The 22,050-nt window shown below is 41.9% G+C and overlaps 1 long non-coding RNA gene across 1 annotated transcript; it reads left to right on the forward strand.

The window, feature by feature from the left end:
- Window positions 1-924: 924 nt before the first annotated feature.
- On the forward strand, window positions 925-11,235 carry LOC139037991 (uncharacterized). The gene is made up of 2 exons (XR_011490896.1): window positions 925-1,099; window positions 9,867-11,235. It is a non-coding gene; the product is annotated as an uncharacterized lncRNA (long non-coding RNA).
- Window positions 11,236-22,050: the final 10,815 nt, after the last annotated feature.

Raw genomic sequence — 22,050 nt, forward strand, 5'->3', positions numbered from 1 at the left:
GGAATGTAGGTTAAGCTTTTTGTTTCCCGAGGAATTTTCCAATCTCAATCCTTTTTTGGATTTTCACTTTTTGAAAACGTAAACACAGGACAACTTTTGTGTTCTGAGATGGGGCTGACTTTCACCCACCCGTTCCCTTCCTGCTCGCATATTTGTTCAGGAATTCTTCTCAGTGCTGGGGGAGCCCAGAGGCCCTGCCGTGAGAAAACCGCGTTCACCGCATCTCTGTCCCCGTTAGCTATTCTAGGCCTTCTTTTTATTCTGAGCAAACTGGGCAAAAATTTAGTACTTATACTCACATGGTTCAAACTCCTAGATCCACAGCCCGAAGTACTTTTGGCAGTTGGCAAGAAGGCCACGTAGACTTTGCATTCTGAGCTGGGAAAACTACTGAAGAATCGCGTGCTTTGACATTGAGGAACTTCCAGTCTGTCTGTCAAACCTGAAACAATCCATCTGCTTGTTTTCCGAAGCTGCACTGCAGGGTGATGGCTTCCCTTAGTTTTGACGTTTAGGAAGATGTTAAAACGTTTTCATACAGTTTCTTAAACATGCTGAGTAATTTGTAATTTTAAACCAGGTGAATTTTAAGGGTGAAAACTGGCCCAGAGAGAGTCTTTACACAATAACTTCAAACTGCTGTGAACTTTTAAAGTGACTTTTTAAAATAAGATCCTGAAAATGCGGGTTTCTGGTGGCTATTCAGAATAGGAATCCTCAGAACCAGTTAATATTCACCAAACACGCTTCATTAAACTGGAACAAACATGATGTTGAATTCCTAGCTCCCCATTTTCCTGAATGTAGGTCATTTTCTGTCCTTACAGTTTAACAATTGAAGGGATTTCCTGTCTTTGAAGTACAGCAGTTTGTCACTTGTTTGGATTAGCCTCTTTAAAAGTTGGGGCTCCCGTCCTACGTTGAAAGACTTAGTGACTCCATGTTCTCTGGCTAGAGTTTCCCGGCTCACTAAAGGCAGTGCTACCTACCCATGTGGGACTTCGCTTTACAAGTCGGTGCCTGCGGAACCCACATTCCAGGTTGGAGCCTTCAAGAGAAGCCCAGAGTCATGCGCTCACCTGGGTGAAGCCAAAAAGAGGTAAGCTTTCATAATGAGGGGCCATATATCAAAATTCATAACTTTTGAGAACTGGAGTAACTTGTATTTAGGCATTAGAGTCTCATGCTAAAATGGAACATAACAAGTGAGGCCAAATGTGCCAGGTGGGTGAGACCCACCTAAGAAATGACCGACATTTAAATGTGCTTTTTAAAAATGTACTATTTGCATTTGTGTGTTTGGGCTTAGTTGCTCAGTTGTGTCTGACTCTTTGTGACCCTATGGACTATAGCCTGCCAGGCTCCTCTGTCCGTAGGATTTCCCAGGCAAGATTACAGGAGTGGGTTGCTATTTCCTTCTCCAGGGAATCTTCCCTACCTGGGGATAGAACCCAGGTCTCCTGTGTCTGCAGCATTGCAGGAAGATTCTTTATGCTGAGCCTTTGGGGAAAGCCACCCCCCTCCTTTTTTTAAGAATGCCCAATATTTCATCATCTCTTCTGATATGGATCCTAGTAGACTAGATCCAATATTTCTAGTGAAAATGTGCTTATTTTATTAGAAAATGTCATTCACAAATGATCGATGCGTTAGGAGACAGCAGTGAATTGCTTCTAGGAGCTGGAGCGATGCTTATTTTTGCCAAATAAGGCAGCAGGCTCCAGATCTGTTTGTGAACTTCAGCACACCCTAGATGAAATACAGTGCAGTTTGTTGTTCAGTCACTCAGTTGTGTCCAACTCTTTGTGACCCCCATGGACTGCTGCATGTCAGCCTTCCCTGTCCTTCACTATCTCCTGGAGTTTGCTCAAACTCATGTTGATTGAGTCTGTGATGCCAACCAACCATCTTGTCCTCTGTATACAATACAACAGGTGAATGCTATTTGCATATATTTACATGACCCTGCCTACCTTGAGCATATACACCAATTCATCATTGCCACGACTCAACTTATTCTTTGTTTACTAGAGCAGTTCCTTAATTGTTTGAAAGCCTGGGTGAGAATAAGGCATCTTCACAGTATCCCCCTCCCCAAGAGCATTTTCTTCTTTTTTTAAAGTAAACCTTCCGAAGTTTAGGAATTGGAGGGCTTTCTCTTTGGAGAACTGGACTCATGTGTGCGTGAAATTAAGATATTCTGATAAGTGAAGGGAAGGAAGTTAAAAGAGATTTCAGTACTGTTCTGGTTTAAGTTTGTGATCAAATAAGGTCATGATCAGAGAAGAAAATAGGTAGAAACTGAGCAAGTCAAGAAAGGGGTGTGAGATTAAATTCTGCATGATCGTTTCATAATGAATTGGAATGAAATTCTGATGGCTCGGCGTTTTCTTTTTGTGGCTATCACTTTGACCCATTTAACTTCTCTGGAAGAAATCATAATCATTGTAATTGAGCTGCCCTGCTGGGCTGTTTTCTGGCTAGTAGCATTGGAACCATCTGGGAAGAAATGTATCATCACCACAGAACATCCATCTGAAGGGCACACCTCTGTGTCTCTCACAGAACAAGTAGCACTTGGTCCAGCCAAGGAGATAGATTCATTCATCTATCTGGTTTTTGTAAGTGTTTCACTGATCATATTCCTGGTCCTTGCCCTAGGCAACTATTAGTATAAGCCGAGGATGTGTAGTATCAGAACAGATTCTCTAGCCACCAAATGAATAGTCTTGTCTTTAAGTCAAACACTTTTGCACCTTTCGTGTGGTTAAAATTAAAAATGTTCCAATTTTCCCTTGGTTACATCACAGATGCTAAGAGAACAAGACAGGTGGAAATAGGATACTGAACAGCTGAATATCTCTGCAAACTTGAGCACTTAAAACAGTTTGAAGTCACGCGGTGCTCTTTCTTTTTTTAATTGTCTTCAGTGAAACTCCAAAAACCCCATAATGTCTACCTTAAAAGCATCAGGAGTATTTTAATTGGGTAATAACCATCCATATTTTCCTTCTGATAAATTAAAAGGAATTAAGAATGAAATTTTATGATGATTATAAACTATTACTGACCCAAGGGACAAGAACAATTATGAAAAATATGTCCTACATATTTGGCATGAATATGAATTTAGACTTTTAAACCCTTCATCTTAAATGCTCAAGAAACTTATTAAAGCTTATAAAATAATATTCACATAATGATAACAGGGTAACTTATGATTGATATTATATCATCAATATTACTGCAGGCTCCATGCCAAATAGTGAAGCTGACTTGGTATTTGCCTGTTGGGCTTATGATAAAAGTAGATACACTATAAAAAAGATGAAAGATGATAATGGATTTTGTGTATCTGAGGCCCGTTTTGGTCAATGATTGTTTTAAAAATGCTTTTCATACAGATCACACCTCCTCTCCTCTTCTGCCTCGTGCTCCCTTTTCTTTTGTTTTTTTTTTTTTCCCTTCCTTTCTCCTTCACATAAAATTATGAACCATTAGAAGGAAAAGTGCTTTCTGAAAACCATGAAAAAATAATGAATTTGACTTGTGACTACTAAAGTACTGGGAGTGGTTGTTGTTGTTTAGTTGCTAAGCCGTGTCCGACTCTTTGTGACCTCATGGACTGTAGCCCGCCAGGCTCCTCAGTCCGTGGGATTTCCCAGGGAAGAATACTGGAGTGGGTTGTCATTTCCTTCTCCAGGAGATCTTCCTGATCCAGGGATCAAATCCACATCTCTTGCATTAGTAGGCAGATTCTTTACCACTGAGCCACCGAAGAAGCTCCAAGTAATGTGAATAGATCTGATCAAATCAAAACTTTATTATCTAGCAGCTGCGTGAGGACAAATTCAGCATACACAAATATGAATCCCCATCTGGGGCTAACCCATCAATGTTTAGACCAGCTTTGACCAAACCCAGGATGGGACTCTTCTTTGAGAGCAAGAGAGTATCTAACTTTGAGTCAGAGCTACTTACTGCCCTCATGATCAGTTTTGGATCATGACAAACTTTTTTTAACGTATTTAAGATGACTGGGGCAATCGCCAAGTTTCCACAACATGGGCAAAAATGGGCATTCTAACTGGAGGGGCGGGCTGCTGTGTCCACATGTAACTTAGACCCAGCCCTGCAGAGCCTTAGAAGCTGCCATTCAGACATTTACTATATGTTAGTGTTAAGCCCTTTCAAATGTGTATTTAACTGTAAGTAGATTGTTCCACTGAAGCACTGGAACTTTCTGGCATGACTTGCCTCTGTTATGACTATATGGAATACCCAAAGACTGAGCCTCTCTATCCATGGGCTAGGGTTTTGCCCTCACTCCACTGTGTGACCTATGGCAAGTTACTTAACTTGTCTGAGCGTTTGATTCCTCATTTATGGAATGAGGGCAGTCGTGCCTCTTCGCAGCATTAGTTTGAGTATTGACTACTAATGAGTACTGAATGGCCTAATATTCATAGAGTATCTGGAACACAGTTTGCAGCAAATATCTGTTACTGAAGTTGCAAGGAAAACAAGATTAAATCTTTTATCTCACAGTTTTTCATTACCTAAAAATTTAGAGATCTTTCAAAAAGAGAGCCTTGAAATGCACATTTGTAATACTAGTGTCTTGTTTGCACCCAGAAATAGTCCTGAACTCAGATTTGAGATTTAATATCAGCCAAGCTTGCCTCCTCCTTTCACAACCTCCAGAAAAATATCTTTGCATAACGAAAAAATGAGCTTAGTACTTTTCACTCCAATTGATCTTTACTAGACAAGTCAGGTCAAAAATTCACCAAAAGGCCCTGAAGTACACTATTTAAAGAAAATTTTTTTTTTAAATGAAAATGAGGGAAAACAATTTGCTACTTTATATGGAGACTGGTAGGTAATGTAAGAATAGCAGAACAGGTGGAGCTTTTTTCCTAATTTGTATTTAAAAAAATATTCTTCTGGGAAGTGGCTTTTATGTGCCTAGATTCATTCCATGGTTAGTTTTTATGGCCAAGTTATAAACTCTTGACTGTAAGCACCTAGAATAGAAATGCTGACATACCTGTAACTAGAGCTGTATGATTGACATCCCCATCATGCTGTAACTGACACAAAATAAACAGGATAATTGCAGCATAGTTTGAGCAACAGAGCAATATGTGTGAGCATATTGTAACAGTTTGACAAACTGCTTGATCTGGATCAGCAATGTGATTCCCATTTATTGCCTGTCTTAACAAAAACCTCAAATCTTCACCAAAAGATAGAAAAGATAGTTTATTGCAACATACTATGATTTTTGAACTGGAATCAAGAAACACAGCACTATTTTGTGTTGATCCATTCACTGGTCCTTGGGAGCTGAGGAAAAGACACTGGGAGAATAAATGAATGAAGTAATCACTGTTGAATCAGTACAAAACAACAGAAAGAAATGCTATAATATCTCCACCCCCACCGCCACCACCCCCCCACCCCACCCCCTGCCCTAGAACTGTTCCTCCATATTTCACTTCATTACCTTGGCTATAAATACCATCTTGAGGGTTTTGGCTGTTTATACAGTTGGCCAAACCACTGAATTTGGTTTTTTAGATCCTACTGTATATCGTGGCAACTGCCTGATTTGCCTTTAAATTTTGGATAGTCTATCTTTTACAAGTGTCTTGTCATATTAGAGAAATTTCCAGTCTTTTTTTTTGTTTCTGACTCATTTTCATTCCACTAAATTATAGCTGGATAATCACGCAAAAGCTTAGTTCTTCTGCCTGGTTTTTCCTGCTGACCTAGATGTCCTCATGTGTAAAGTGAGACTCTTTAAGTGTCATTCTAAGATGGCAGAATACCAATGTATACTTAATAATCTGGACCTTGATCAATTGGTTTATATTGGAAGACCCTAGTATGTCTCATCCGTTCTCTAGGGGGGTGGGATGTGGAGGGGGGCGTCCTTGTTTGCAAGGAGAGGACATTCTACCCATGGTCATAAGGTATCCGTTTATTCAAGAAAGTAGACCATTCGTGTGCGGTGTGTACCTGAGTGTTTCAGGAGATCAAAGGAAAGAAATATCAGTGAGGACAGAACGAGCTCCTAACATGTTCTCTGGAGAGGTGGACTGCACCTGTGCTCGGAAATCAGGGGCAGCTTTGGATGGGTGAAAAGAACATTTCCAGTGAGGAGCACATGGTGGGTGGAAATACTGAGGCGGGAATGAGCTCGTTCTGTTCCTAGAATTTTAAGGACCTGAAGAAATCATTTCATTTGTACGTACCCTCTGTCCTTACTATTTTTGTTCATTCAGAGTCATCTGGTTTTCCTGGAGACAGATTTGACAGTCTGCACACACTGAGGGGTCTGCTTCCTTGAAACTTTTCGTCTCACTCTCTCAAATCTGCTTAAAATGCTACTCTGGATCACACCATCTCCCTTCTTAGAACCCCTGCCTGACTGCGCACTGCCCAGTCTCCGTAACCTCCCCACTCACGCCCCTGCGCATCCTGTGAGCTTCATTGCACCTCCAGATGCATCTCACTTCCCACAACCTGGCTGCAGCCACCTGGAACTGCCCGTATTTTCTCTTGTCTTCTGCCCTTCCTGTGAGCTCAGATCTCAGCTTAAACATCGGGAGACCAGATAAGGCTCCTTGCCTGCTCACCCTTGCAGCTCCCTACAGGAAGCAAGTTTCATTTGAATTTCTTCCTTAAAAACTGTCTTTCCCATGAGACTGGACACTTCTTGCAATGAGAAACCATGTTTGACTTGATCATGAGTGGCTGGCACAGAGGCTGGCACCATCCATTCATTCAAAAAAAACTTCCTATTAAAGTTCCAAGCCCTAATACAACAGGGAGCAAAATAAAGAAGCAGTGTCTGTTCTTAACAGTCTGCTTGGGGACCAAACACAAAACAAGCTAAAAATAAAATTTATAACGTGTGTATATTTATAGTATAGCAGTAAATGCTGAGGAGTAAAACAAAGCCGAGAAGGAAGACAGAACGTGTCTCGTACAGAAGAATCTTTAGGCAGGCAGCCAGGGAAGAGGGCCTTGCTAAGACAGATGGAGACAACTGAGCAGAGACCCAGAGGGGATGGAGGAAATGAGGGGCTGAGCCATACAGATGCTGAGGAAGAGCAGGTGGACTGTGGAAACAGCAGGTGCAAAGGCCAGTCTGGGGCACCTTGGAAGTATTCGGAGGTCAGTGGGCTGGAGTGCAGAGAGTGAGGGGGAGAGAGGGAGAGGTGTGGTCAAAACGAGGAGACGTCAGGGAAGGACGATAATCATGCACAGAAATAAATGGGTGTGGGACTGTTGTTATGCTATTATCTCTAGTCTTTGGACTAGAAGACCCGAAGAGAACAGGCTATGTCCTTTACTGCTTTAAAGACTATTTTAAATGACTTTTTAATGCTTTAAAGTAATGCCAATAATTCAACATGGAACAAAGCCTGCTCTCATTAGCTTGCTGAATGAAAGGACACCAATGCAATCAAGCCGCCTCCTCCTCCAGCCTCAGGATCTTAATGCAAAATGCAGAGGGACCATGTATCACATAGTGAGCCCATGACCCCAACTCCTGTCTTTGCAGGAGATTAACGCATGGAGGCGAAAGAACATGAATGTAGGTAACTTAATGACCAAGGTTTTCATTTTAGAATCACCTTCAGAGGGGAAGGCAGGAGAGCACACAGTTATCTCATTGCAACCATATAGAAGATAGCTGTGGTTTTGTTCTTATTTTGACTCAGTTCTTCAGGGCTTTATTCTTTGGCCACTCCTGGTGTCATTAGTAATTAAAGTACCCTTTTCTCCAGGTGACACTTAGCATCTTAACTAATGAAATACTCCATGCACAGGAAAGGGTTCAGCTCTGCCAGAAAGCGAATGTAAGCAGAAGGAATTCCTGCTCTGAACCCCACCCCACCCCCAGAGCTACAGACTCCTGAGTTCATGGCTTGTGGGTCACACACATCCCTCTGTCCTGGACACCTGGGCCGGGCCTGTGGTGCAGAGCGTCACTCAACACGGCTGCCGGCCCCGTCGGTACCCACCGCACAGCAGCTTTCCTTCTCTCAACGCTTGGCTGCCCGCCATGCCGACCCCAGGAACAGAGCCTCCTAAGAAAAGGTACCTAAGAAATGAGGGCTGAACACACACCACGTCTTCCTCGAGACCAGCCAACTCTCCTCATGAGAACAGCTTTCCAAGCCTAGGGCTTGGTTCCAGCTCCATTACAACAAAGAAAAACCTTTATAATGTTGGTCCCACAATCTAAGCCACAGGAAAGTTCTGACTGCATAGCACATGACCTGGTGTGGAGAGTATAAGCACACTAGAGAAAGAAGTATTACCATGCAAAAGCTATGGATGCACAAGACCTTCGTAACAAGCAGGAAATGTGCAAAGACAAAAATACCCCTGCGGGAGATAACAGCTGTCTCTGTTGTGACCCAAGGCTCAAAGAGCAGCTTGTGAGACCCTGGCTGCTTCTCAACACAGCGTTATTTCCTTGGCATGTGATTGAATTTGGGGACCTTCCTTGCTTTTCTCTGGTCTTCTTTTTTTTTTTTTCTTTCTTTTTTTATTTATTTTTTTTTCCATTTATTTTTATTAGTTGGAGGCTAATTACTTTACATCATTACAGTAGTTTTTGTCATACATTGAAATGAATTAGCCATGGATTTACATGTATTCCCCATCCCGGTCCCCCCTCCCACCTCCCTCTCCACCTGATCCCTCTGGGTCTTCCCAGTGCACCAGGCCCGAGCACTTGTCTCATGCACCCAACCTGGGCTGGTGATCTGTTTCACCCTAGATAATATACATGTTTCAATGCTGTTCTCTTGAAACATCCCACCCTCGCCTTCTCCCAGAGTCCACAAGTCTGTTCTATACATCTGAGTCTCTTTTTCTGTTTTGCATATAGGGTTATCGTTACTCTGGTCTTCTTTTGTCATTGTTCGTGGAGGTAGTTGAGCTTCGGTTTGGCCTGGAATCCCATGGCACTTAGAGCTATAAGATCAAAGTCCATCATGGGCATTTGGGCCAGTGCCAGCAAAGTTCAGGCTGGGCTTCAAATGGCGCTTGAGTGGCTCTTGGCCGCGGTTAACGGCTGGCTGGGTTTGATCTTGAACTGGGGAGTCTCGGGTGCCTGATTGATAAACCCTGCTCGGCAGAGCTCCGCTTTAATTAACGTGGCCCTTGGGTTGGTTGGATTTCCTGTGTTTCAGCAGCTCCCTAGGTGTAACCTTATCTCTCCATTTTCTACCCGTGATGGATCTGAAACACCACAGGTGAGGTTTCTCTTTGCCTCAACAGCTGGATTACTTCCAGGTTCCCCCACCACGGAAGAGAAGCCCCAAACTCTGGTACTTCTGATCATTTGACATTTTATGGGGCAGCCACTGTGGGTGAGATGCTAATGTGATTAGACACGGTTCCAGTAAAGTGAACTTACTGCTTGAAAGTGTATTCATCTACAATGTGTAAATGTTGAGACAGTGGAAGTAAACAAATGATAGACGGTGTTTGGGGGGAGGTGACAGCAAGGTGTCTCTCAGAAGCTTGGAAAGAGGGCAAGTGGTTGACCTCTAAGCGTTAAGCTACTTAAATAACTGCATAAGTGAAGGAGGCAAAAGGTTTCATTATCCTTTAGAAAAGTGATTTAGAGGCAACAGGAGGATAACCCAGCACCCTGAGGAACACACGCCCTGCAAGGTGCTTCTCAGGTCAGTTTGGGACAATCTCTGATAGTCACAATGTGCATTTTACTTTGTTTACACTTGTATTTCTATCAAACTTAAAAAAAAAAAAAAAAGAACCTCCATCACCTCCCTAAGTTTCTTGTTTTTCTGGTTTGTTTGTTTCTAAAATCACAGCACACCATGGGAAGAACTGATTTATAAAACATACCTACTGTGGGAATACAGAAGGACCCAAGCTGAAGAAAGAAGACACCCTCGGATGAGTGAGGTTTCCAGGCACAACCTATGCATTCAGAGGCAGTTTTGTGACGTGTCCAGAGCAGCCCCCGGCAAGGGAGGGTGGGGCAAGGAGGAAGATCGCTCTAGGCATCAGAGATTGTGTGTGTGTGATTGAAAGAGAGAGAGACAATTGAAATGTCTTCCAACACTATACAGAGTCCCTTTGAAGATTTCTGAATAATGACACAGCTTCGTAGATATGGTGACACGAGGCCAGTGTTGTCACGGCCAGGAGAAAAGGTATTATGCCCTTTGGGAAGGGGTGTCATCCACAAATAGTTAACATTTTCATTCAGCCATCAGCTTCTCCCGATTTAAGTAGCATATAACCATCTCTGAATACCCTAAGAAGATCTGGCCCTGAAAACTTCAGGAGACAGATGATGGTCAGAGTTCCACAATAATGTGAATGTACTTAGGTCCACTGAACCATACAGTTCAGTATGGTTTTATATTATGCAACTTTTCCCACAATTAAAAAAAAAACATTAAAAAGATCTGCCCTAAATAACAACTTTGCCACTTACTAGAGTATAGAATACAGAAAATAGAAATAAGCTGGAATCTATGGCTCAATTTTTTTCATTTGCATATTGGAGTTACTAAAACGTGGGATTACTGTAAGTATTATACAATATACGCTTAGTGCCAGTCACATCATAAGCACTCCATGAAGATATTTAACTTTAAATTTTATTTCTATAATGATTTTTATTTGAGAGATTGACAGACATCAACATGTTTTCCAATGTGCTAGAGCTCTTTAACATGCTCCTCAAAAGGCTGTTGTTAATGAAACCATGTCACTTTCTTTTACTCACCATATAACATGATGCCATGAAGCTTTCACAGCAGTCACTCTGAAGTGTCACTCATCTTACAAAACCCAAAGAGGACATAATAATAGTCTCTGCTTTAAGAATTTTTACTCCCTCTTAGTATCTGTGATATCAACATTATTACACTGGCAATGAAGGACACGGTGGATTTTTTTCCTGAAAGATAAGAACACAGGTAAGGATACCGCTATTTAGGAGTCACATCTTTTCTTTTAGAAGACCAAATATTTGCGAGTGATGTTGAGTTGGGAGCATAAGAAATCAGCTCTCTGACCTTGGCCCTCCTGGCCAAATACATACAGTTGGGTTTGAACAAGTAAATACTTTTAAATTTATTTTTATATATTTAAAACTCTGTTCGGTTTATTTCTGTATAAATAGACATCATGCTTTCCAATAAACGGGCTCAAAAGGTAAAAAAGCAACATTTGACTTGGTGACCTTGAGACACAAACATGACGATGCTAGTAAAATGCATTTTCTGGTGCCAGTCATGTGCAATATGAGAAACAAGGAAGCACACATTAGGGGTGGCTTTCATGCTCCCAAGCTACCCATGAGCTCTGTGGGTTTCTACCCAGGGTTAGGAAGTAACTCATGCCTGTTAGGTTTCTACCCAGGGTTAGGAAGTGACTCGGCTACAACACTGATAACTGCTCTCAGCGGGTCTTCTGTTTGGTTGACTTAAAGGATTCACCACCACCTGGTTCCATCTACTTATCACAGTTTCCAGCAGTAGTGATGCTTGTCCTGCCAGGTCCACTACTGCTGGAAGAACCAGATCTTTGGGCACACGGAAGGCTCAGGACCCCATGGAATGAGAATTCTGAACAAAACATACTTGTGTCTTGAAACAGGAGCCATATTCTGTGTACCTGCCACAGACTTATGTTTAGGAATGGCCACACTTAGAAGCTGCTACCAAATTTAAGTACGTATTTTAGAAGCTTCCTTATAACTAGCAAAGCATCAACGTCTGGGAAAAAATAATAGACAAGGAACAGTTGGGTAGAGGTTCTTCCATCAGGGCTGACTTGGTAGATGCTACAAAAGATTTGATTTGCAGATTTCTGGGAGAAAAGGAGAAATCTGAAAACAAAACCAAAGCAGTCTCACCTGGTCGAGGGAGATCACGAGCTGGGGTTGGTCAGCTGAAGTCTGATGACACATTCAGAAGTTACTTAGTTTTAGTTTTCTTCTGTCTATGACTGGGCGATACCACGTATCTGAGTCAGTTTCCTCTTCTTGCAGGTAGGTGTAATAGAACCTGCTCCAGATGCTGGGAAAGATTGGGGACAGGATGATAAGAGGGAGACAGAGGATGAAATGGTTAGATGGCGCCACCAACTCAATGGACATGAGTTTGAGCAAACTCTGGGAGATAGTGAAGGACAGTGCTGTGCTGTGGTTCATGGTCACAAAGAGTCGAATACTACTGAGTGACTGAACGATTCCCTCATATGAGATGGTTGGGGCAAGGTGAGTAATGATATATATATAAAGCAAAAGAAAGTCTAAACATGCAAGATTTCTGTCTTCTCCCCTAGACCGTGAGCTCCTAGATAAGGGGGCCTGTGCCTCTCTACTCAGGGTGCCTGCTGCAGAGTGGGCTGGCAGTTGTATCAAATTACTGGATACACTGATTATGAATCAGCTGGGTCCGAGAAAGAAAGTTGCCCTTGGAGGTGCCCACTAGACCCCTGGTATCATCTGGATCCTGGAGGGGACACCAGCTTAGAGCGTGCAAGTGGGAAGTGGGCCCCTGGAAAGCTGTTGCTGCCTGTGACTAGAGAGAAAGGAAAATAATTTGGGAGATGGGATAACCTAAAGGATTCCTGTCCAGGTCTTTATTCAGACAGAAACTTGTGAGAAAAGGTTCCAGTTCTCAGATGCGAGTGAAGCGGGAAGTCAGGTGACATGGGTTAGGGTGTTCTGCTCAGCGTGGCTGAGTGTGATGGATGGCTTGTTGCACTGTTTATCTAGTGCAGGCTGGTATTTCACCTCTGTTTTCATTAGACTGATGGTAAGGTAATAATTCTTTCCTCTAGCTGAAAAATCTGTCTTCAGCCATTTGTTGATCTTCTTGAACGGGCACTTCAGATGTCCAGAAGTTACCCTAAAGGAGGCTTTGAATGAAAACTTAAATAATGCCAGTTGGCATCCGCAGAGCTCACAGCAAGGCTTCTGCTAGACTTGCTGTGGTTAGGAGGTGCAGAGTCACATCTGTGCAGAGAGAACCAGCCTCAGAAATGGCTCAAAGAGACCACGCCTGTGGGAAACAGAGGAAACGGCATACTTTTTGCATTTGAACATTTTAGGCGTATCTGCAAATTAAATGAAGGCAGTGCCATCTTCCTGGGGTGTTTCCATGAAGCAGTGTGATGTGTTGAGAAGTGCCCAAGACTGGGACTCAGAAATCTCCATGACTCTCCCTACGGGCAGATCTTGTAATATCACTGGGCCTCCATGTCTTCATCTTTCCAGCAAAGATAATAATATATGTGGTTGTTAGAATGGAAAGCCCTTGTCAAGAGAACTTAGCTTTTAGTTTTTCTCCAAGGCCAGTGGGAACAAGTTGAACACAATGACGGAGGCGTGTGGCATTACTAAGTGGCAGCATGATAGCCCCACGCTCCTTCCAACCCCTTCGGTGAAGAGCAGGAAGGTGAGAGGACGGGGTTGGCTCTGTAAACCCTGGTTAAGGAAATTCTCTTCCCATGACTCACAGGACAATCCTTCCGAGCAGTGCTGTGGGTTTGTGAGCTGACTAGCTGGTGATAGGACTTCTGCTCACAGACCCCATGAAGTTTCCTCATCTGGAGTGGACCACAGAAACGTCTCATCCCCTCATATGTGTATGTGTGTGCCATCTACATACAGATGGTACAGGCAGGCCATGGAGAAAGAGAGAATCATAGACTGTTGCTCTCAACGCTCAGGTCTTCCATTCAGAATGAGGGTCTTTCCTCCCCATCATGAGGAACAGCCTCTTCATCCTGTCTGTAACAGAGGCCACTTGCCTTGAAAAATGGTTCTTATTAACATAACTAGGGTGGACATATATCCTGATTTGTCCTTAACAGCCCACTTTGTGCTTTTTGTGACAGAATACATATAATAGCTCTCCCACCAACTCTTAAAGTGTTTTGAGTTTGGACAATAAATTATATGACACCCCAAATACAACAGATTCATTTTTCTGTTGGCACCGTCTCCACCCTCAACAAATACCTCATGTCTATTGCCAGTATTCCCTCTGGCCTCAGCTTAGTCGTTTATGCTATACAAATCAAGATAAAGTTTTGCTTTATAATTTTCACACAGCAATGTATATTCATCAATATCATTTTCAGGGCACTCCTGACATGGGGGGAGACTCATTACAAAGAACTGTACTTTATAAAATGTGATAATTCTAATGAGGAAGGATTATTGGGGATCAGCTAACATAATTTTTTATAAAGTGCCAATCAAATGGAAGCTACTATTATTAATAATTCTGAAATAATGACAACTAAAGAATTGTTTTATTCACCCATTCTTCAATTAAGCAATTATTCAAACATTAAACATTTGTATAATGTTTCCAGGAACTATGCTTGATACTGAAAATATGAAAATGAAAGACAATCTCTTTGAGTTCAAGGAATTCATAGAAAACAAAGTAAAGAGACAAGGCAGTGATGACAGTCTTCTCATGGTAGCATGGAACAGGAGCCCTTAATGTAGTGCCAGGCCTCCAGGCTGGAAGGGAAGGGGGAGGAGGTGGTGACGGAAGACATTCAAGAGGCAGTGATGCAGAGTGGATCTGCATCACTTTTTTTTTTAAAAGATTTTTTAAAATGTGGACCATTTTTAAAGTCTTTACTGAATTTGTCACAATATTGTTTCTGTCTTATCATTTTATTTTTTTGTTTGTTGGTAGCTAGTGATGCAGAGTGGATCTGCATCACTTTTTTTTTTAAAAGATTTTTTAAAATGTGGACCATTTTTAAAGTCTTTACTGAATTTGTCACAATATTGTTTCTGTCTTATCATTTTATTTTTTTGTTTGTTTGGTTGGTTGGTTTTTTAGCCAAGAGGTATGTGGGAGCTTAGCTCCCCAACTGGGGATCAAACCCACATCCCCAGCATTGGAAGGTGAAGTCTTAACCACTGGACCACCAGAGAAGACCCTGGAATGGATCTTAAAGGATGCATAGGAGTTAGCCAAGGGAGGAGGATGTGAAAAGCATTCTCTTTCAGATCTTTTCTAATATTAGAAAATAAGAAAAACAGAGAATTCCCTGGCCAGTCCAGTAGTTAGGATTCAATTCTCTCACTGCTGGAACCCTGGGTTCAGTTCCTGGTCCTGAAAACCATGAGACAATGCCAAGAAAAAAAAAAAAAAAAGAAAGAAAGAAAGAAAGAAAAGAGAAGAAGAAAGACAAATTCAGAAGTCAGGAAACATCCTGATGTGTTCCTGTTGATTCTAAAGGAAGCTGTTTCTATTAGTGGAGGCTTCTTGGGGACTCTGTGAATAAACTTTCCTAATTAGGAGATTCTTAAAAAGATAGAATCCTATTGAAGCACTTTCCAATAGAGAGTTGTCACCCATATGTGAAATTGTAAATTTTCTAGTAACCATGTTATAAACATAAAAAGAAACAGGTGAAATTAGCTTTAATAATAAGTTGTTTTTAACCAAGTATACCCAAAATATTATCATTTCCACAGGGAGTCAATATAAAAAATGAGATGTTTTGCTATCTTGTTTTCACATTAAGATTTTTTAAATCTTAGCTTTTAAAGTAAGTGATTGCCTCAGAAATTGTCCGAGGCAGACGTTGTCTGAGTTGGGAGGGTGAGGAGGGAATGGAATGGGGTATGCTTTGGGAGTGGTGAACATGTTCTATATCTTGGTTTTTATTTATTTATTTATAAACTCATCAAACTGCTAGTTCAGTTAATGCATTTTATTGGGCATATGCTGTATCTCAATAAAGTTGATTAAAAACAAACAAAGAGATGTTGACATTCAGCCTGGGTCTTCCCTGGTGATCCAGTGGTTAAGAACCTGCCTGTCAAGGCAGGAGACGCAGCTTCGACCACTGTTCTGGGGCATCACTGCCGTGGGGCAGCTGAGCCCTTGAGCCACAGCCGCTGAAGCCTGCACACCGAGAGGCCCTGCTCCACGACAGGAGAAGCCACCGCGTGAGAAGCGCGCACGGCAACGAAGAGCAGTCCCTGCTCACCTCAACTGGAGAAGGCCAGCATGCAGCAACAAAGACCCAGTGTAGCCAAAAATAAATAACTTTTTAAAAAAAGTTCCAGCCTGTATTTTACTCTCGGAGAACATTTCAGTTCGTAGTAGGCACAAGTGACCGGTGGCTCCCATCCTGAACAGTGCAGTTTTACGATATCTAATCTCACTGTGGTCACAACTGAAAATGAAACCAGAGTGTCCTGGCTGGGTTTATTCATGACTGTTTATTCCCTCACCTACATAAATAACGCACACTTCTTGAAGAAGGGAGAAACAAAGTTTCTACAGAGATCTGTATTCTGTTCTAGGAATTTCTCTACTTGATAGTCTACAGTTTATGACAGGCCTCTATACCTCATAAGCAAACTATCCATACAGTCTTTGAAATATAAGTGTTTTAATTGTGGGGAGAGCCAAAACTCTGGTTATACATTCCAAAACTCTGGTTATACACTACCACGAGGGCTGGTTTATATCTGTGAGATAATTCAGAACCAATTATTTCATCACAAAAGATGTCATCAAGGCAAACCTTCACACTTGCTGTCACTCATGCTAATTTATTCCTTATTGAAATAGTCTATTTGTATACAGCATGTTATCATTTTGTGAATCAAAACAGAAGAATGATATTAGGAAGAAAGTCCTGTTAACAATTCACTGTTGGGCACATGAGCTGTCTCAGGCCCTGAATTCCTCTGTCTCTGCGGCGGTGATAACAACTTGGGCCTCGAGGTCTCAGTACCTTGAAGACATGAACAAACACTTCTCATCTTTCTGATTCTTGGTTTAACATAGAGCTGATAATCACAGAAGATTTCTTCAATCTCTACAACACTCTACAAGTGTTCGTGTAGCTATAAAGCCATCTGGTGAGTCGCTTTTTCTCCTTTCTCTTTAGTGGGTCACTCAACAGTTGGTGACAAGAACACTACTAATTGCATAGCCGGTGCCAGGGGCATTGTGGAGTCGCTGAGGATGTCGCTGTTGGCTGCAACCCATATAAAAACGGATTGTTCTCTAGAGAGGCTGCATGCCGTCCTGTGAGAATGCAGACTGATGTCTTGAAGTTCTTCCACCGACAAGGTGCACAGCCTGGGGCCAACTATTTTAACTGCAGCCTTCTCAGCTGTGAAAAATGAGAACAGTGATCCTCACGGCTTTAGAAGAGAGTTGTGTTTATTAATTAGTCTGTATTTCAAAGTGCTTCACAACTGGAAAGTTTCACTATGGAATAAAGGAAGATTCCCTTTCATTTTATCCCCCATCACATTAGGATGAAAAGAAACTGTGCTCACTGAGGCTGTGAGAAAAATGGAAGGGATTCAGGCAAAAAAGCTAACAAACCTGACTTCCAAAGGTAGTGGCTCATTTCCCTGACTGTGAGATTACACCCATTAAAGGAAACTTTGGGAAGTTAGGTATCTCAAAGGGCAGCCAAACCTGCTATCTGAAGAACTGCTTTTCATTTAGACTTAATTTTTATGATCCCTTCCAGAAAAAAAAAAGAAAAAGAAAATGAGCCAAATCACAAAGTGATGGGTATTTGAAAAGCAAAGCTTCCCCTTCTTCCTAGGAACTGACATAGACTTTATCATATTTTCTTTCTTAAGAAATACAACCTAGACCTGCTTGTATTTCCACCATTAGAGCCTCAGGCCTCCTTGTCCTTTTCCTAGCTTATAATAGAAAGCAGGCCCACCAGAATTTCCCTAAGTGTTCCATTATCACCAGAATATCAGTTGATTAAAAAATAATAATAATTCATTCCTTGCAGCTAATTGTCCACTCATTTTTTTCATCTCCTTCTATACTATAAAAATGTAGTTGCCTGACTGAAACTGGTCTTTCCGGTGTACTTTGCATCTAGCTGGGGTTGCGTGATAAGTTCTCACCAATGGAAGGTGAGAAAAATGGGATTTCTAAGATGTGAGTATGCATCTTTACTCTCTCTGAGGGCTGGATGAGATTCTGAAGACCTTGGGCAAGTCTGAACTTCAAGACATAAACCTGAATCCTGTATCCTGCAGCTAAGGGACATCTGCTTTGGATTGTTATCTGAGTGAGAAATAAACTTCTAGTGTGTTAAGTCAACGTTTTTGAAGTTTATTGTTACAGCAGCTAATAGTACCCTAACACATACATTTGCCAAAGCTGACACTCTTCCCCAAATTTCCCATTATAGTTGTCTTTTCCATGCCAGACCACGAAACTCCTGCAGGACTTTATGACATTCAGGATAGTATGATGTAAGATATTTAATAAATGCATGTGGAATAAAGGGAGGGAGGGAAGAAGGAAGAAAAGAAGGAAAGGAGGGAGGGAGGAGCAATTGAATTAGTGTGAATGCATTTCAAGTGACTTGGTTATTTTCTTTGAAGCTTTCAAGCTCAGCATGGCCACCACCCCATTAAGTGGTAAAGGTGGGAAATATTTCTCCTTTCTATATGGTTTTCTAAAGGATGGACACAGAGCCACGAGAGAAATCACTGACCAGAGAAAAGCAATCCCTTAGAGAAAGCAATCCAAATATCATCTCCTTCGAGAGCTGGGCCACCGCCAGCGTCTCCATCAGCAACTTGGAAGAGTTGTCTGTCTTCCCGACACAATAAAACTGGAGACATGAGCACATAGAGCTCTAGCCAGCACAATTACATGAAGCCAGAGCACATTATCACTTTGAGCTTGCAGGATTTATGACCAACTATGATGGAAAATAAAGACAGAGATATTTTACTTGTCTGAATTCATCACTCACAAAAGCCAATACATTTTAATCAGAGAGAATTTGTATAAATGGTGCTTTTTCTAATTAAAACCCTCACAAACAGAGGAGAAACAGATGCTGGCATCTTAGAAAAAAAGAAAACTGAAAAATATGGCAACTTTGCTCCTGGTCAGAAAATATGCAGTTGATAGCCTTTATTATTGAAAAACTCCCAAAGGCATTGAGGTAAGCAATGCTATTTTGGTGGTTTCCTGGGTTTGGGAAACGGCTTTTAACTTGAGTGCAACAGGGAGCAGGTTTGTATACCCTTTTGGTGTCTGCTGATCCAAGTATTGTGTGTCTGTGCATGCTCAGTCGTGTCTGACTCTTCCATCCTATGGACTGTAGCCCACCAGGCTCCTCTGTCCATGGGATTTTCCAGGCAAGAATACTGGAGTGAGTTGCCATTTCCTACTTCAGGGGATCTTCATTTCTTGCATCTCCTGCATCGGCAGGCAGATTTTTTACCACTGTGCCACCTGGAAAACCAAGTATTAAGTAGTGAAGCTAAAATCACTGTACTTGTAAGAAGCTTGTGATTTCTATGTGCTGAGAGGGCGTTACTTCCTGTGGCAGGTCCCCCTGCCATCAACTCCCTTCGAGCCAGGCTCTTCCAGCAGCAGATCATTCCTAGGCTATATGCTCGTTAGTTGCTCATTAGTTGTCTCCACTCTGGGATGCCCACCCTGTGAGTGCAGGGCCTGCAGTGTTCCTGGCCCGTTGGTACGTGGTGAAAGCTGAGAAAATACTGAAGAGTTCTGATTAGGTTGTGACTTTACATAATTAAATGGTCTTCTTTACACAGACCATTTGTTTTAACCATCAGTTCGCTCATGTTGTTTTTGTTGTCATTCAGTCACTCAGTTGTGTCCAACTCTTTGGGACCCCATGGACTGCAGCACGCCAGGCTTTCCTGTCCTTCACCATCTCCCGGAACTTGCTCAAACTCATGTCCATTGAGTCGGTGATTCCATCCAACCATCTCATCCTCTGTTGTCCCCTTCTCCTCCTGCCTTCAATCTTTCCCAGCACCAGGATCTTTTCTAATGAGTCACTTATAGACAACAAAAAGGTAAACCAGGTGGTTTTGTCTAACGTTTTAAAATTTGCATCATTGAAGTACATGATAGTGAAACCACTGTTTATGGGAGCCAAAATTATAGCCTCTAAATTTCTGAAAGATGGAAAAGATTGAGAAAAAATGGAAAGTGTTACATAATCCTTCAAGTGCAGAATATGTCCCTGCATTCTGTTGATGTTTGGTGTGGCACCCGAAACCCTAAAGGCAAGTTTGTTTCCAAAACACCTTAAACAGAGACCACATTTTTATGATGTCTGCCTCTCATGGTCAAGTTTACATTAGGGAGCTATATTTTCCTTATATTTATTTTAAAATTATTTGGGTTTTCCAATAAAGTAACATTTTCATTTTTTTCCCCTCTTCCCAGATGAGCACATTTATTGCTTTTATCCAAGAACATGGGGCTGTGGTTGGTGGTTGGGATGCCCTGAAGTGGTATACTTAGCAAGGATGTGTTGTTTGCATTTAACAAATTACTTAGTTGGCTGACTATCTAGTGACTAAAATAATAACAGTTCATCAAAACACAGTTATCCCAGATATCCTTTCAAGAGCGGCAATCAGATGTCCTAAAGACTCCAAGAAAAAGGTGACAATTGTGATGAGGGGGAGACCAGAGGGACAAACCGTGTTTGGAGGCAGGAAGTAAGTCAAGGAACTAAGGATTTGAAATAAAACAAAGGGTGGGACACATGAATCTTCTCCTCTGAAGTCATCCAATTTGAACCTAACCCAGGTTCAGTTCAGTTCAGTTCAGTTCAGTTGCTCAGTCGTGTCTGACTCTTTGCGACCCCATGAATTGCAGCACACCAGGCCTCCCTGTCCATCACCAACTCCCGGAGTTTACTCAAACTCAAGTTTATTGAGTTGGTGATGCCATCCAGGTTAGGGGGAGTAAAATCATTATCTGCTGTTCTGAGACCACTTCAAAAATGCATTGGTACTTTCAACCAGGCTAGACTCAACATTGAAAAACCACCAGCACCACTGACTTGGGCTGCAAGGCCCAGCTCTGGGCTCATATTTACCTGGAAGGGCCCAGTGCCACTTAGTCAGGATGAGGGGCAGGGCAAGGGCAGAGCAGCCTGCACACTCAGGCTGGCCTCAAGGGGAGGCTGGGGTGTCCAACCCTTGGCTACAAATTCAACTCCTCTCTGGAGCAATAAACAGAAAAGTGGCAGGAGGCTAAGCTCCCTTAGGTTAGTTGTTCTTAATCCTCTAAGGTGACTGGAGATCTATTTTTCAATTCACTAATAATCTAGAGTATATGTATAGACATACTCACACATATACATACACACATATGTACACACACACACACACACACATATATGACTATATCGTTGTGGGTATATGTATATATATGCATATGTGTATATATATGGGCTTCCCTGGTGGCTCAGATGATAAAGAATCTGCCTGTAATGCAGGTGACATGGGTTTGATCTCTGGGTCAGGAAGATACCCTGGAAATGGGAATGGCAACCCACTCCAGTATTCTTGCCTGGAGAATTCCAGGAACAGAGGAGCCTGGTGGGCTACAGTCCATGGGGTCGTACATTCATGATTGGTGTTTACATAAAAGTGAATGTAAAACATTCTAAACTTAGATTGTAAGGCGGTTGTATTCAACTCTATGAATACACCAAAAACTGTTAAATTGTACATTTTAAATGGATAAATTTTATATGTGAATTATATCTCAATAAAAATGGTTCTTAAAACTGAATGTATTTATCCCTCTATTTTTCTAAAAACATCATACACTTGGTTTTGTTATTGTCGTTGACTTCCTCCTATGCTTTTAACTTCTTCAAGTCTCAGTAGTCCTAGCATACACTCCAAGATTGCTAAAAGTTGATTAATGAATGATCCAGTTTTAGAGCTTCCATGCCACATTGTCCATGTTATGGGGTCAGTGAGAAAAATTATGCCAAAAATTAAAATTCATCCAAAGTGCTGTTCTTCCTGTGCTCCTGCCCCCTCTCCCCACACCTTCTGGCTTCCAATCATTCTCTGAGGGTGGATGCTTATTGTGGTTTCAGGCATCATCATTTTAAAGATGACGCTTTGGATGATACCTTCTACTTCTAATAATCTATGATGTGGATGAGACTGGCAGAAATGGTTGTAAATGTAAGAATTGG

The sequence above is a fragment of the Odocoileus virginianus genome, chromosome 13 (assembly GCF_023699985.2).
Source record: "Odocoileus virginianus isolate 20LAN1187 ecotype Illinois chromosome 13, Ovbor_1.2, whole genome shotgun sequence".
Lineage (NCBI taxonomy): Eukaryota > Metazoa > Chordata > Mammalia > Artiodactyla > Cervidae > Odocoileus > Odocoileus virginianus.